Source organism: Alexandromys fortis, unplaced genomic scaffold (genome assembly GCF_014885135.2).
Source record: "Alexandromys fortis isolate MF-2015 unplaced genomic scaffold, M_Fortis_MF-2015_v1.1 scaffold_188, whole genome shotgun sequence".
Taxonomy (NCBI): Eukaryota; Metazoa; Chordata; class Mammalia; order Rodentia; family Cricetidae; genus Alexandromys; species Alexandromys fortis.
Window position 1 is genome coordinate 227,399 of NW_026068159.1, and position 13,780 is coordinate 241,178.

Below are 13,780 nucleotides of genomic sequence, written 5' to 3' on the forward strand. Positions count from 1 at the left end.
AATAGGTATTGTACTTTGTGTGTGCGATAGCTGGGTCCTGTTTGAAGTGTGTTTTCAACTTTAGTTGGTGTCTTACTTAGGGATTCTACTGCTATGAAGAGACCCTATGACTGTGACAACAGTTATAAAGGAAAAGCATTTACTTGGGTCTGTCTTAGAGGTTTAGTCCATTATTAACATGGTGAGAAGCATGACAACATGCAGGCAGATGTGGTGCTGGAGAGGTAGCTGAGAGTTCGACATCTGGATCTGTAGACAGCAGGAAGAGAGAGACACTGGGCCTGGCACACTTCTTCCAAGGCCACACTTACTCTGACAGGGCGACATCTCCTAATAGTGCCACTCTGTATGAGTCTATGGGGCACTTTCATTCAAGCCACCACAGTTGATTTGCTTCTTCCAATAACAATGACAAAGAATAGGTATTATTTCTAATTTATTTCTAATGTTCACAAAGACAATGTTTGATTAACAGAACCCAAACAATGCAACTGGGACTCCAAGACAGACAGCCTGATTTGTAACCTAATGTTATTAATAAATAAATATATGCTCTACTTAAATATTAAATCATTTATATTTATTATTATATTATATAATAGATAATGATAAATATAATTATAATATATTTATTATTATAAAATAATGGTCATAATACAACCTCTTGATCCATTCTATGAAACTTACTACTCTCTTTTGAGCTGCTACTATATACCCTGTACAGTGTTAAATTCTTAGCATTTGGTCCAAAGATTATTCAGTTGTTTCCTAAAGACCATGTCAGATCACATCCCTTGACATGGCTAAGGCACACATGGATACTCTGCAGCCAAGGGTAATTTGAGGAAACCTGTACAAGATCAAGCTAGTTAAAAATTCAAGCATGGGGAGGGGGCAGGTTCCTGTAGCCCCACCCCTAGTTGAGGAGCTGTTGGCCTGTGATGGCTGCAGATGGAGGGAGAGTTGGTTTTCTTTTTTCTATTAAGAATATTTTAATACAATCTTTTCTCATTTTGTATAGCTATCCCTGTTCCCACTCTCTCTCCTTCTCATACTCCACCCTTACCCCAGCCCTACCCCCATTCACTTCTCAGAAAGGGTAAGGTGTCCCAAGTCTGACACTTCGCTTCAAGGCAAGACCAAGGCCCTCCCCCCTATATCTAGGCTGAGCAAGGTACTCCTCCAAATATAACGTGCTCTTAGATGCCAGTTCCAGCACTAGGGATAAACTCTGGTCCACTGCCAGTGGCCCTGCAGACTACCCAAGCCTCACAACTGTTCCCCACATTCAGTGGGCTTAGTTTGGCCCTATGCAGGTTCCCCTGTTATCAGCCCAGAATCAGCGAGCTCTCACTAGCTCAGGTCAGCTGTTTTTGTGGTTATCCACATTATGATCTTGACCCCTTTGCTCATATTATCACTCTTCCCTCTCTTGGGCGGGTCTCTGGTAGATTGGCTCAGTGTTTAGTTGTTGATCTCTGCATCTTCTTCAGTCCGTTGCTGGCTGAAGGTTTTATGATGGCAATTAAGACAGTCATCAATCTGATTACAGGGGAAGACCAGTTTAGGTGTGCCCTCCACTGTTTAGAGTCTTAGCTAGCATCATTCTTGTGAATTCCTGGGAATTTCCCTAGTTCCATGTTTCTAGCTAGCCCTTTAATGGATCCTTCAATCAATTTATCTCTTTTCTTTCTTTCCCTCACTGTCCTTCCCCCTTCTTAAGTATCCTGAACCCTAAGAGAGACATACACGGATTCCCCTAGGTAGGGGAAACAGACAAGACCTCCTGAGAAAATTAGGTGGGGGCGGGGGGAAGAGAGGGTCAAAGAATAGGGAGAAGAGAGTTAGTTTTCTTTAGGAGTGTGGCCACTGCTATGTGCCCTATGCCCCAGTGCACAACCCTGTGTCCATTCGAACATAGCCTGAATTAATTAAACTCAGCTGGTTTGAATAAAGAAACAAATAAAATAATTCATAAAAGGGAGGCATGAACTTGGCAGTGAGATGAGCTGGAACTCCTGGGAGAAGTCGAAGTGAGAAGTAAGGGTTAACTATGATCAAGATACATTGGATAGAAGCAGGGCTCATTTTTAAATTGAGTTCATTTATTTCCTTGTTTTATTTGTTTTCGAGTTTATTTCATATTCTGGCTATTAACCATCTCATTGATATAAAGCTGGCAAAGATTATCTTCCACTCCGTGAGCTTCCTTTTCCCTCAACTGATTGCTTCCTGTGCTGGACAGAAGTTGTTTTAGTTTTACAAGGTCCTATTTGTCCTTTGTCTGGGAGGGTGTTTCCAGAGAGGTTTGACTGCGGTAGGAAGACCCACTGTTCTCTGTGCTGGGGTCCTCGCCTGAAAAACAAAGAGAATGAGAATTCAGTACCAGGATTCATCTCTCCCTGCTTGCTTACTGTGGATAAAGTGTGAGCAGATGCCGATCACTCCTCCTAGCAGAACTTCTCCTACACTGTGAAACACAATTCCCTCACATGGAAAGCAAAACCAACCATCCCATTAAATGATTATGGAATGAATGGGTGAATTGTTTCCTCTTAATTAATTGCTTTTATGTATTAATTCTTAACATATATGATACTGCTATAAATCTTAGCGGTAACCACTAATTAAATGATATGGATTAGACAGATACTTTTTCTTTCTGGCTCAAAGAAAATTAAATATTAGGTTTACTGATCCATGACAAAGGAAATTATTCAGAAAACCAGCACAGAAATAAAATGTAAATAGTTGTGGAGACTCCAAAGCAGGGATTTTATTGACAAATTATGCAGTATTCATTAATGCATTAACAGAAAAAATATAGTTCAACTTCAGAAAACATGAGTACAGGTCCTATTTCATCTGTTCAACATCTGTGAGCTTTATTAAAATCCATTCGAGCTTCAGATTTTCACAGTGTAGAGTTAAGTAAATTTCTAATTATTTTTCTGATGAGAAGTTGTAGGTTTACTTAAAGACTCTGATGTAAAGGGAAAATGACAAACCCAAATCCAAAGGGCCTGCAATTCTGTCACCTGCATCTTTCACAATGTCATTTTTCTTTAGGTTAAAATCTACTATTTATTATCAGCATTACTAGGGCAGATTAGTGAAGCTCTATGAATCTCAATTTTTTAATTAATTAAATCTATTTATTTTTTACATCCAGGCGAATTTCCCTTCTCTCCTCTCCTTCAATACCCTCTTCCCACCTCTCCCTTTCCCTCCCCCAATCCACTCCTCCTCCTCCATTTCTGTTCAGAAAGAGGCAGGCTTCCAATAGGTATAAACAAAGCGTGGTATATCAAGCTGAGGTAAGACTAAGCTCCCCCATGCTTGTATTAAGGCTGGGCAAGGCAACTCATTATGAGGAATAGGTTCCCAAAAGCCAGTCAAAGTGTTTAGGGACAGCCCCTGTTCCCACCGTTAGGAGACCCACAAGTAGACCAAGTTACACACTGTCACATATATGTAGATGGCCTAGGTCTGTGCCATGAATGCTCCTTAGCTATTGGTCCAGTGTCTGTGAGCTACTATGATCCCAGGGTAGTTGATTCTGTGGGTTTTCTTGTGATGTCCTCGACTGCTCTGGCTCTCACAATCCTTCTTCCCTTTCTTCAGCAGGATTCCCTGAGCCTGGCCTAATTTTTGGTTGTGGGTCTCTGCATCTGTTTCTATCATTTACTGGGTGAAACCTCTCTGATGACAATTAGGTTAGGCACCAACCTATTGGTATAGCAGAATATCATTAGGCATCATTACACTGACATTTTTTTTCTAGTCATGTTTAGTTCTATCCTAGGTCTCTGGGCTATCCTGCCTCTGAGTCCTGGCACTCTAGACAGAGTCAGGGGTGGACTCACTCTCAGAAGCATGTGGTTCAGGCTGGTCATTGGTTGGCCACTTCCACAATATGGCACCACATCCCATAGGCACCCCACCACATCCCATAGGCAGGACAGACTGTAGGTCAAAGATCATGTGGCTGGGTTGGTGTCCCAGTCCTTCCACTAGAAGCCTTGCCTGGTCACAGGGGATGGCCAGTTCAAACTATGAATCCCACATTGCTAGGAGTTTTACTGGGGTCATCCTTGTAGATTCCTGGAAGTTTCCCTTGCACCAAGTTTCTTACTGACTCTGAAATGCCATTCCCTTTCCAGTTGTCTCTTTCAGTATTCTCCCCTCCATCGACCCCACAACCTAATCCCTCATGATCCCATCCTTACCCGCCCCCAATTCACTCATGAAATCTTTCTCTTTCCCTTTCCCAGGGCAATATGAGCATTCATTCTTGAGTTCTACTTGTTAACTAGCCTCTCTGGGTCTGTGGATTGTCACATGATTATCAAGTCACCTGGAAATAATGGTACTTTGACTTCTCCCTTTCCAGTTTTTATCCCCTCGATCTCCTTTAGTTGTCTTATTATACTAGTTATAAATTCAAGTACTATACTGAATAGATATGGAGAGTGTGAACAGCCTTGTCTTGTCCCTGATATTAGTGGAATTGCTTTGAGTTTCTCTCCATTTAATTTGACGTTGGTTGTTGTTTGTCTTTGCATTTGTCATTTTGTTAATTTGGAGATTCTCTCTCTGCCTTCTAGTTTGGATAAGGGTTTGTCTATCTGGTTGACTTTTTTCAAAAAGCAAACTCTGCTTAACTGATTCTTTGTATTGTTTCTATCTCATTGTATTGTGCTCTTTGTTTCTATCTTGTTGATTTCAACTTTCAGTTTGATTATTCCCTGCCATCTACTCCTCCTGGGTGTGTTCCTTTCTTTTTGTTCTAGAGCCTTCAGGTGTACTATTAAGTCACTAGCATGAGATCTCTCCATGCTGGCACTTAGTGGTATGAACTTGTCCCTTTAGCACCGCTTTTACAGTGTCCCATGATTCTGGGTATGTTGTGTATTCATTTTCATTGAATTCTAGGAAATGTTTACTTTCCTTCTTTATTTCTTCCTTAACCTGGTGTCAAATAAGCCGAGAGTTGTTCAGTTTCCATGAGTTCTTGACTTTCCATAGTTCTTGTTGTTGAAATTTAGCTTTAATCCGTGGTGATCTGATAAGATACAGGGGGTTATTTCAATTTTTTTGTATCTATTGAGACTTGCTTTTTGACCAATTATATAGTCAGTTTTGGAGAGGGTTCTGTGGGGTGTTGAGAAGTATATTATTCTGTTTGGGTGAAGTGTTCTGTAAATATCTGTTGGATCCATTTGGTTCATTATGTCCATTCTTGCCATTCTTCTGTTTAGTTTCTGCTGGGATGACTTGTCCATTGTGGAGAGTAGGGGTTGAAGTTTCCCACTATTAATGTGTGGGGTTTGCTGTGTGATTTAAGCTTTAGTACTGTTTCTTTTATAAATGTGGGTGCTCTTGCATTTGAGGCATAGATGTTCAGAAGTGAGACATCATCTTGATGTTTTTTTCCTTTGATAAGTAGGAAATGTCCTTCTCTCTTTTGATTAATTTTGGTTTGGAGTCTATTTTGTTATATATGAGGATAGCTATACCAGCTTTCGTCTTAGGTTCACTTGATTGGAAAATCCTTTTCTACCCTTTTCTAACTCTGAGGAAATATCTATCTTTGATGTTGATGAGGGATGTTTCTTTTTTTCACTTTTGTTGATTCTTTGTGGATTTCACATCATACGTTCTGATCCCACTCATCTCCCTGTTCCCTCGCGTCTGCCCTCTGCCCTTGCAACCTCCCTCCAAAATAAAACCAAATTTAAAAGAAAAATCAAAAACCAAGCAGAACAAAGAAACAAAGCAAAACAAAAACAAAAGAGAAGAAGAATATTGTCATGGAAGCTGCAGTCTGGCCCTCTGAGACACACAGGTTACCCTTTAGTGTTTGCATCTTTACCTGCAAGTGTTCATTGCCAGGAGTCGTTGGTCTGGCTTGAGGCCTCTGGTTTCTGCCACACCACCAGTAATGGGCTCTCACTGGGTTCCTCTCGGATATCCTGTTGTCATCCTGTGTAATGGAGATCCTGCTGTTTTGGAACTGCAGATTCGTCCCCTTCAGATGCTCCAACAGTTCATAGGTTCAGTGGATAGCCCTGGTTCTGGGCCTGGGTGGTAGCTGCTCACTAGATTTCCCTTATTGTCACTACCCAAATGAGCTCTCCATCACTGCCTAGGCTAGGTCACCCAATGCAGCTGCAGCAAAGAGTGGGCATGCCAGTTCCCCTGCTTTAGGGCCCTCCGATCCCAGTCTCCCCCACTCCTATTGCCAGGGCCAGAGCTACTGTTTCACCAAAGCAAGGTGTCAGTAGGTCTCTCTCCTCTCTCTGTCTCTCTGTCTCTCTGTCTCTCTCTCGCTCGCTCGCTGTTGTAGGGGATAGATGAGGTGGGGTGCGGTCAGCTCTATTGGTCTTACACCCTCAGGGCTGGCTCTCCTGCATCCCTGACTACAGCTGTAGTGTGCTGCCCAGATGGGAAGCAGAGGCTGCTTTCTCATACACTGCAACCAGCGAGGGACAGGACTAGCTCTCCTTCTCTTGTGACCCCGGGGTCAGGGCCTGCCCTCAGTAGTAATGCAGAAGGGGGGGGGCATCTTTTCCTCATTCATGTCAGCACACGGCAGATGAGGGGGGTGGGGTCGGCTCTCCTACTCTCTTTCACTGAAGGTCAACTTACCTGCATCCTGGACCACAGGGTCAGCTCTAGCGAGTTGAGTTTCTCAGGTCAGCCCACACCTATGGTGAGGGGTGGAGCCATCTTTCCCCCATGCAGAGGCAAGCTCTTCCCTGAGGGGCAGGCCAGCTTGCACTATCCAGCAAGGGGTAGGACCAGTGAAGGGTGGGGCTGGCTCAGCAAGCATGGTTCCAATGATTAATGCTAATATGGACCTTGGATTTCACCACCAGGAACAGCAAGACCACCGACCCAGACAAGGCCCTCCACAGCAGCTCAGGCCCGGATGCCACCACAGCCCCATTGGCAATACAGGCCCCTCAGATTAGCACAGCCTTGGAGGTGGCATAGCCCCTGGGCCCCAATATGCCATCTATAGAGTCCTCGGTGGCAAGGAGAGCCACAGACCCCACTTCAGACCCCAGCCTCTGCAGGGCCACGGGCCCAGACATAGCCCTAGGAAGAGTCCTGAGGCCAGACATCCCATGGCTCCAGGTGGCAGCACGAGCCATTCAGATTGGAGTGGCCCTGGGCACAGCATGGTCCTCAGGCACTGACATGGTCTGAGGTGGCTGACCAGACCCCAGTAATCCTCATGGTCCTATGTAACCACAGGAGCCCCGGGCATCAACTTAGATCCTTGACTGCTATAGGGCCACAGACCCAGACATGGCCCTCTGCAGCACCCCTAGCCCAGGTAACAAGCACAGGCCAGGGTGTCCCTGGTGGTAGCATGGCCCTCAGGCGCCCTCATGGCCACCAGTTGCATCTATGTGACCTTTGGTGGCAACATGGGTCAGTGACATCAACACAGACCCCAGCCACAGCAGGACCACATACCCAGATCTTGGTCCTCAGCAGTAGGCTGGGCCAGGTTATCACCATGACCCCAAGTGGCAGCCCAGACCGCAGGCTCACTCACAGTGATAGGAGCCACAGACACCAACATGGGCCCTTTCAGCTGCTCCAGTTCCCTGATCAAGACCTGACACTTGGTCATAACGCAGGCCCAGACAACTCCCTGGACTTGGGTAGCCAGCTGGCCATTCACTTCAGCCCGTTTCTCATGACACTGACCTCTCCGGATCCACCTGTTTCCCCAGCCCACAAACCATTCTGCCTCTCCCTCTCTTCTTCCTCCCTACCCTGTACTCTCTCACTACAGTAGTACCCACCCACCCAGCACCAGGGCTCATGGCTGGGTCACAGGTGTCACTTTGTTGAGTACTGTCCGTCCCAGCCATAAGAAGAGCTGCTGTCTTTCCATTCTTCTGTACCCAGACCTAGAGACCTCGGGAAGTTATTTGGTATGATGGTACCTGATTGTCGGGCGTCAGAGGTGCCAGGAGGACTCATGAATGATTGTGGGCCCTGCATACCCAAAAGTCTGGAGGGGTGGGTGCCGTCTGCATCTACCACCTATTTCAAAATCCTAATGTTTGAAGAGCACAAACTGTCACATCTCTGGCGAGGACCTCTCCCCTGAGCCCCATCTCATGTATCCATTTTTTAAGAATCACACTTGAGTGTTGAAGGGTAGTTTTTATATGCAGCAGAAAGATGGATCCTGTTTTTATATCCCTTCTGTTAGCCTGTGTCATTTTATTGGTGAAGTGAGTCCATGGATATCAGGGGATATTAATGACCAGTGATTGTTAATTCCTGTTAGTTTTTTGGTGGTGGTGGCAGTGTGTGTGTGTGTGTGTGTGTGTGTGTGTGTGCATATGTGTGTCTGTGCTTCCCTTCTTTGGACTTTTCTGGTGTGAGATTATCTATTGTCTGTGTTTTCATGGATGTAGCTAACTTCCTTGGGTGGAAGTTTTCCTTTTAGTACCTTCTATAGGACTGAATTTGTGGATAGATACTGTTTAAATTTGACTTTGTCTTGAAATATCTTGTTTTCTCTGTCTATTCTGGTTGAAAGTCTGGGTATATTAGTCCTGCTGGTATCCGTGATCTCTTAGAGTCTGCAAGACATCTGTCCAGGCCCTTCTAGCTTTCAGAGACTCTGTTGGAAAGTCAAGTTTAATTCTGATACGTCTGTCTTTATATGTTTCTTGGCCTTGATCCCCATGCAGATTTTAATATTCTTTCTTTGTTCTGTATATTTTGTGTTTTTATTATTATGTGACTAGGGGACAATTTTTTTGGTCTAGTCTATCTGGTGTTCTGTAAGGTTCTTGTACCTTTACAAGCATGCCCTTGTTAGGTTGTGAAAATTTTTCTCCTGTGATTTTATTGAATATATTCTCCGATCCTTTGAGCTGGGATTCTTCTCCTTCTTCTATTCCCATTACATTTAGGTTTGGTCTTTTCATAGTGTCCCAGATTTCCTGGATGTTTTGTGTTAAGAATTTATAGGATTTAAGATTTTCCTTGGCTGATGAATCTGTTTCCTCCATCCTGTCTTCAATACATGAGATTCCCACTTCCATCTCTTGTATTTTGCTGCTGATGTTTACATATGCAGTTCCTGTTCACTTACCCAGATTTTCCATTCCCAGAATTCTCTCAGTTTGAGTTTTCTTTATTGCTTCTATTTCCATTTTCAGGTCAGGAACCATTTCCTTGACCTGTCTGTTTGTTTCTTCTTGGCTTTTTTTTTTTTTGCATTCTTTAAGGGATTTATTGATTTCCTTCAATTTTTTGTTTGCTTTGTCCTCAATTCCTTTAAGGATTTTTTTATTTTCTCTTTAAGGACCTCTATCATCATCATAAAGTTATTTTTAAGGTTTTCTTGTGCTTCAGCCTCATTGGAATGTTCATATCTTGCTGTTGTAGGATCACTGGGTTCTAGTGGTGCCGTATTAACCTTTCTGTTACTCATTGTTTTCCTACACTGGTGTTTAGGCATCTGAATTTGGGATAATTATAGGTCTATGTGTTGATTCTGGCATTTGTTGTTGTTCGGTGGGTGTTTTATTTCTTTGTTTTCTTTTTCCTCTCTGATATTAAGTGTTCAAGGGTTCTGGTGTCTGGTGAGTATTCAGGTCCAGTATTTTATCTTGGCTGGAATTGTGGGGGCTTTGGGTCCCTAGATCCAGCCTGGCCTCTAGTAAAGCCTAAGTCTTCTTCTGAACTTGTAGGCAGGAATATGGATCCAAGGAGTTATTGAGTGGGTTAAAGAATTTTTAGAAGGTAGTGTCATACCTGGAGTGCCTAGGACCAGCCTGGTCTCCAGTAAAGCTTCTGGGGCTGTGGGATAGATTATAAAGCTCAGGGTGGGAGTTCAAATTTCAAATATTTTAGCTGTAAAATAAAGATGGCAATGGTGGCTACCTAGTAGAATTATTGTGAAGAATAATCAAAAGTTCTTACCATAGTATGTGGCTCACAGCAATTAATCAAGAAGTATTAGATATTACAATTATTATAATTGTTACATTCATGGAAAAATAATAGTAGAATAGATGAAAAACAGTAATTAGGACCCAAGAGTAGACAATTAGAAGCAAGGTTAAGAAGTCTGCATGCAGGGCAACACAGTTGGCATGAAGAGTTTATTAATATAATGTGCAAAACAGAATGATGTCAATAAGATGACAGGAGTTTTCATTTTTATTCTTCCAGAGAAACAATATTTTTACAACAACATGTGCATTGTAATACCTGTGTGGGAACAGCAAAGGTCAGCTAAGGGGGTCTAACATGCCAACAAATCAAAAAGAGCATTCACGAGATCATGTACTGCAGAAGGCAACTGCAGATTCCACCAATCAGCTCATAGGCTGTGAAGAGATATTACCCCATATATCCCCCACACAAATGGATTGAGGAGGCTCTTGCATTAAGGACATATATCTCTGTGACAGGTGAAAACTTAAGCAGCTAACCTTAGCAGTACTGGGAGGACAGGAAGCACACACTTTGAACATTCCGGGGTACTGTTCTAGGAAAAATAAATAGAATTCCTTCAACATGAGGACTGGTGTTCTACAGGACTGAAAAAAAGGCTACTAAATTGTAAGGCTTCCCTCATTTATGAAACAGTAACAAGAGAAGAGCAGAAAAAATCTTAGCAAAGCACTGAGTGGCCCAAGTAATATCTAGCCAGGCTCAATGGTAAATGTCTTTCCCTATGAGAAGTCATTCAGGGAAGGAATGATTATACAAAAAGTTATAAGATTACAAGGCTTGAAAGAACATAAGAACTATGGCATCACTTAAGACACAAAATAAACATCTGGTGGATGACCTCAAAGAAATGAAGAGATCTATGTCTTGCCTTGCCAAGAACTATCAGCATATTCATGCACCGTATGGACATATACATGGAAGAGACATACTTCAACTATATATATATATATAGAGAGAGAGAGAGAGAGAGAGAGAAAGAGAGAGAGAGACTATCATTCAACCTTACAAATGAAGAAAGTTTTACCACTTTAAACAATATGAGTGTACTTAGAATAAAAAAAACAAGACACAAGAATATAAATACTATATGATCTCACTATATTTGGACCCTAAAATACTCCAGCTCATAAGAACTGAGAGTAGAATGATAGTTCCCAAGGCCTGAGGAGAAAATGGATAGATGATGTTTTCAACGCACAAATTTTCTGTAATGCAGGATAAATAAGTTCTGGATATCTATAATAAAACATCGTTCTGATTAATAATACATATTGTATACCAATTTGCTATGAGGAACATCTTATGTTAGTTTTTACCAGAAAAAAAAATGTAGTAATATAATAAATGTGGCAAGAAGAATCTTTCTGGTGCAATATACACGTTTACAGCCTTAATAGGAGTGATGTCTTCATGATGGTCTTATTTCCACATTTGTCAGGAGTGTGAATTAAATGTTTATAGATCTGCATATGCCAGCTAGACCTCAATAGCATGCTTTTGTTACAAAGCAAACACTAATCATGCAGCTCTCTCTGTGAAAATACTTGGGCCTTTTCACTTTCAGTTATCTCACTTAAAAATGGTGACAGTACATATTTTATCAAAGAAAATAATACATGTAAAGAACATAACAATTAGGGTTATTGAAATGGTTCGTCAGGTTGTGGGACTTGCTACCATGCCTAATGACCTGAGTTTGATCCCCAGAACCCACATGAGAGAAGGCAAGAACAAACTGCACAAAGGGTTACATCTTCCACACATACAGGGTACCACACCCATAAATTTTCCTCTCTCTCTCTCTCTCTCTCTCTCTCTCTCTCTCTCTCTCTCTCTCTCTCTCTCTGTCTCTCTCTGTCTCATGCACACGCACACACACATACACACATGCACGCACAAATAGATAGGTAGACAGACACACCAACAGACAGACAGGAAGACAGAAATACAGATAAATCAAAGCAAATTTATGATATAATTGTTCCTTAGCATCCTTGGGACATTGGTGTCAGGACCCCTCTAGTACCAAGGCCCAAGGATGTTTAAGTCATTTACATAAAATCGCATAGTATGTAATCTAACTTTTATACATTTTCTTGTATGCTTTAAACCATCTATAGAGTACTTATAATACCTAAAACAATGTAAATAATACATAAATGGTTTTATGCTATAATATTTAAAATAATGAGTCTGTACATATTCAGTAGAAATGAAAATTTAAAAATATTTTTCCTGTCACTGACTGAATTGGCATGTGTAGAACTTCTGGACTTAAAGAAATTATTACTCTTTGTAAAGTATAGATTATTCCTTTTTCCTTGTTCCCTCCTTGCTTTCCCTCTGTTCTTCTGTCTTATCAAATCTGTGGCTTCACATTATTTAGCAGTAAAAAAAAATCCAATCTAAGAATTCAAGTCTATGCTCCATAACAGCCGTCGCTTGATATCTTATTTTTCCCAGATTTTTGTCCTATATTTCTACTTCTGTTCATCACCAAGAAAGACCTCTGTCAATTAGCTTGTAAAAAGCCATGGCAACACACTTCTGGATTATTCCTTGTCACCACAGAGGTTATATAGTTTAGGATTTTCTCAGCCTCCCTTAAAGCTAAAGCAAGCCATGAAACCCAGTACTCCACAATGAAATATAATAAGCCCTAATATAGTTGAATATACCGTTTTTTCTGTTTTCTAATAAAATAGTAATTCAACTCAAACTCATTTTTTCACATTTTTTTCAATACAGACATGTTGTGAAGACATATAATAGCTATGTTGTGGTCACACAGGATAACCAAAAATCTCACAGAAGTATATAAAATATAAACACCATCATCTACTCTTAGATTCTGACTTCTTTACTTTGTGATTAAAATTAAGCCTACAAGGATGAAGAGATGGCTAAGTGGTTAAGGACACTGGCTACTCTTCCTAAATACCTGGGTGCAATTCCCCACACCCACATAGCAGCCTTCACGAGTCTATAACTCCAGCTCCAGGGGATTCAATGTCTTCTGCTAGAATATGAGGGCAACATGCGCATCCATGCAGGCAAACTACCCACACACGTACAAATAAATAAATAAATGAAATTTAAAAAATAAGGATTTTTCCAGTCCTCTGAAAAAATAAGTTTTCAAAATTTCAACTTGTTTCTTTGAACTTCAGACATGCTGCTGCTTGCACACAAACAAGATTCTCCTCGAGGTAATCAGAGAGTTGCCTATATATAAAGTCTTTCACAGTGCACCCAAGTTTTCTTTCATCATCTGTGTAACCTTCCTATGAGGAAATATACTAGTGAGTACTGGGGTAATTGCTTTGATGTTACAATTGCTGGAAGTAACACTTATTTTGACTTCCTGGTGATTTTCCACAGAACTGGGCATTTCTGTTCATTTTTCTTATATGTTCAAGCCTTCATTTATTCATCATAGATTTTTATTAGATACATTAAATCAGGACTGTAGAATAAATTCCAAAGACAGTCGAATAAGCACTCTACCTTAAATGTCTGACAAGCAAGAAAGGGATCCTTAAAGTTAAAGTATATATTGGCACTTTTAATTTTAAATTAACTGTTTGAAGTTGCTGTAAAGATAAACAATCTAAGGAAAAACAAGAACATTTAGCAGATGTCATCTTTTGGATATGGGTTTTCCCTCACGGATTTTTCTGTTGATGCTTGTACCCAGGGTCTGCACATCCCTCAAGAGGCAGAGCTCAGTAGGAGATCCTTGGGTTAAAGGGAGGCATGTCCACTAAAGAAATTG

At 41.4% G+C, this 13,780-nt stretch overlaps 1 long non-coding RNA gene across 1 annotated transcript; it reads right to left on the reverse strand.

The window, feature by feature from the left end:
- Window positions 1–2,133: 2,133 nt before the first annotated feature.
- LOC126491752 (uncharacterized) lies at window positions 2,134–6,703 on the reverse strand. The gene is made up of 3 exons (XR_007589445.1): window positions 6,652–6,703; window positions 5,876–5,986; window positions 2,134–2,355 (listed from the first exon to the last, which is right to left on the reverse strand). It is a non-coding gene; the product is annotated as an uncharacterized lncRNA (long non-coding RNA).
- Between the last annotated feature and the right edge of the window lie 7,077 nt (window positions 6,704–13,780).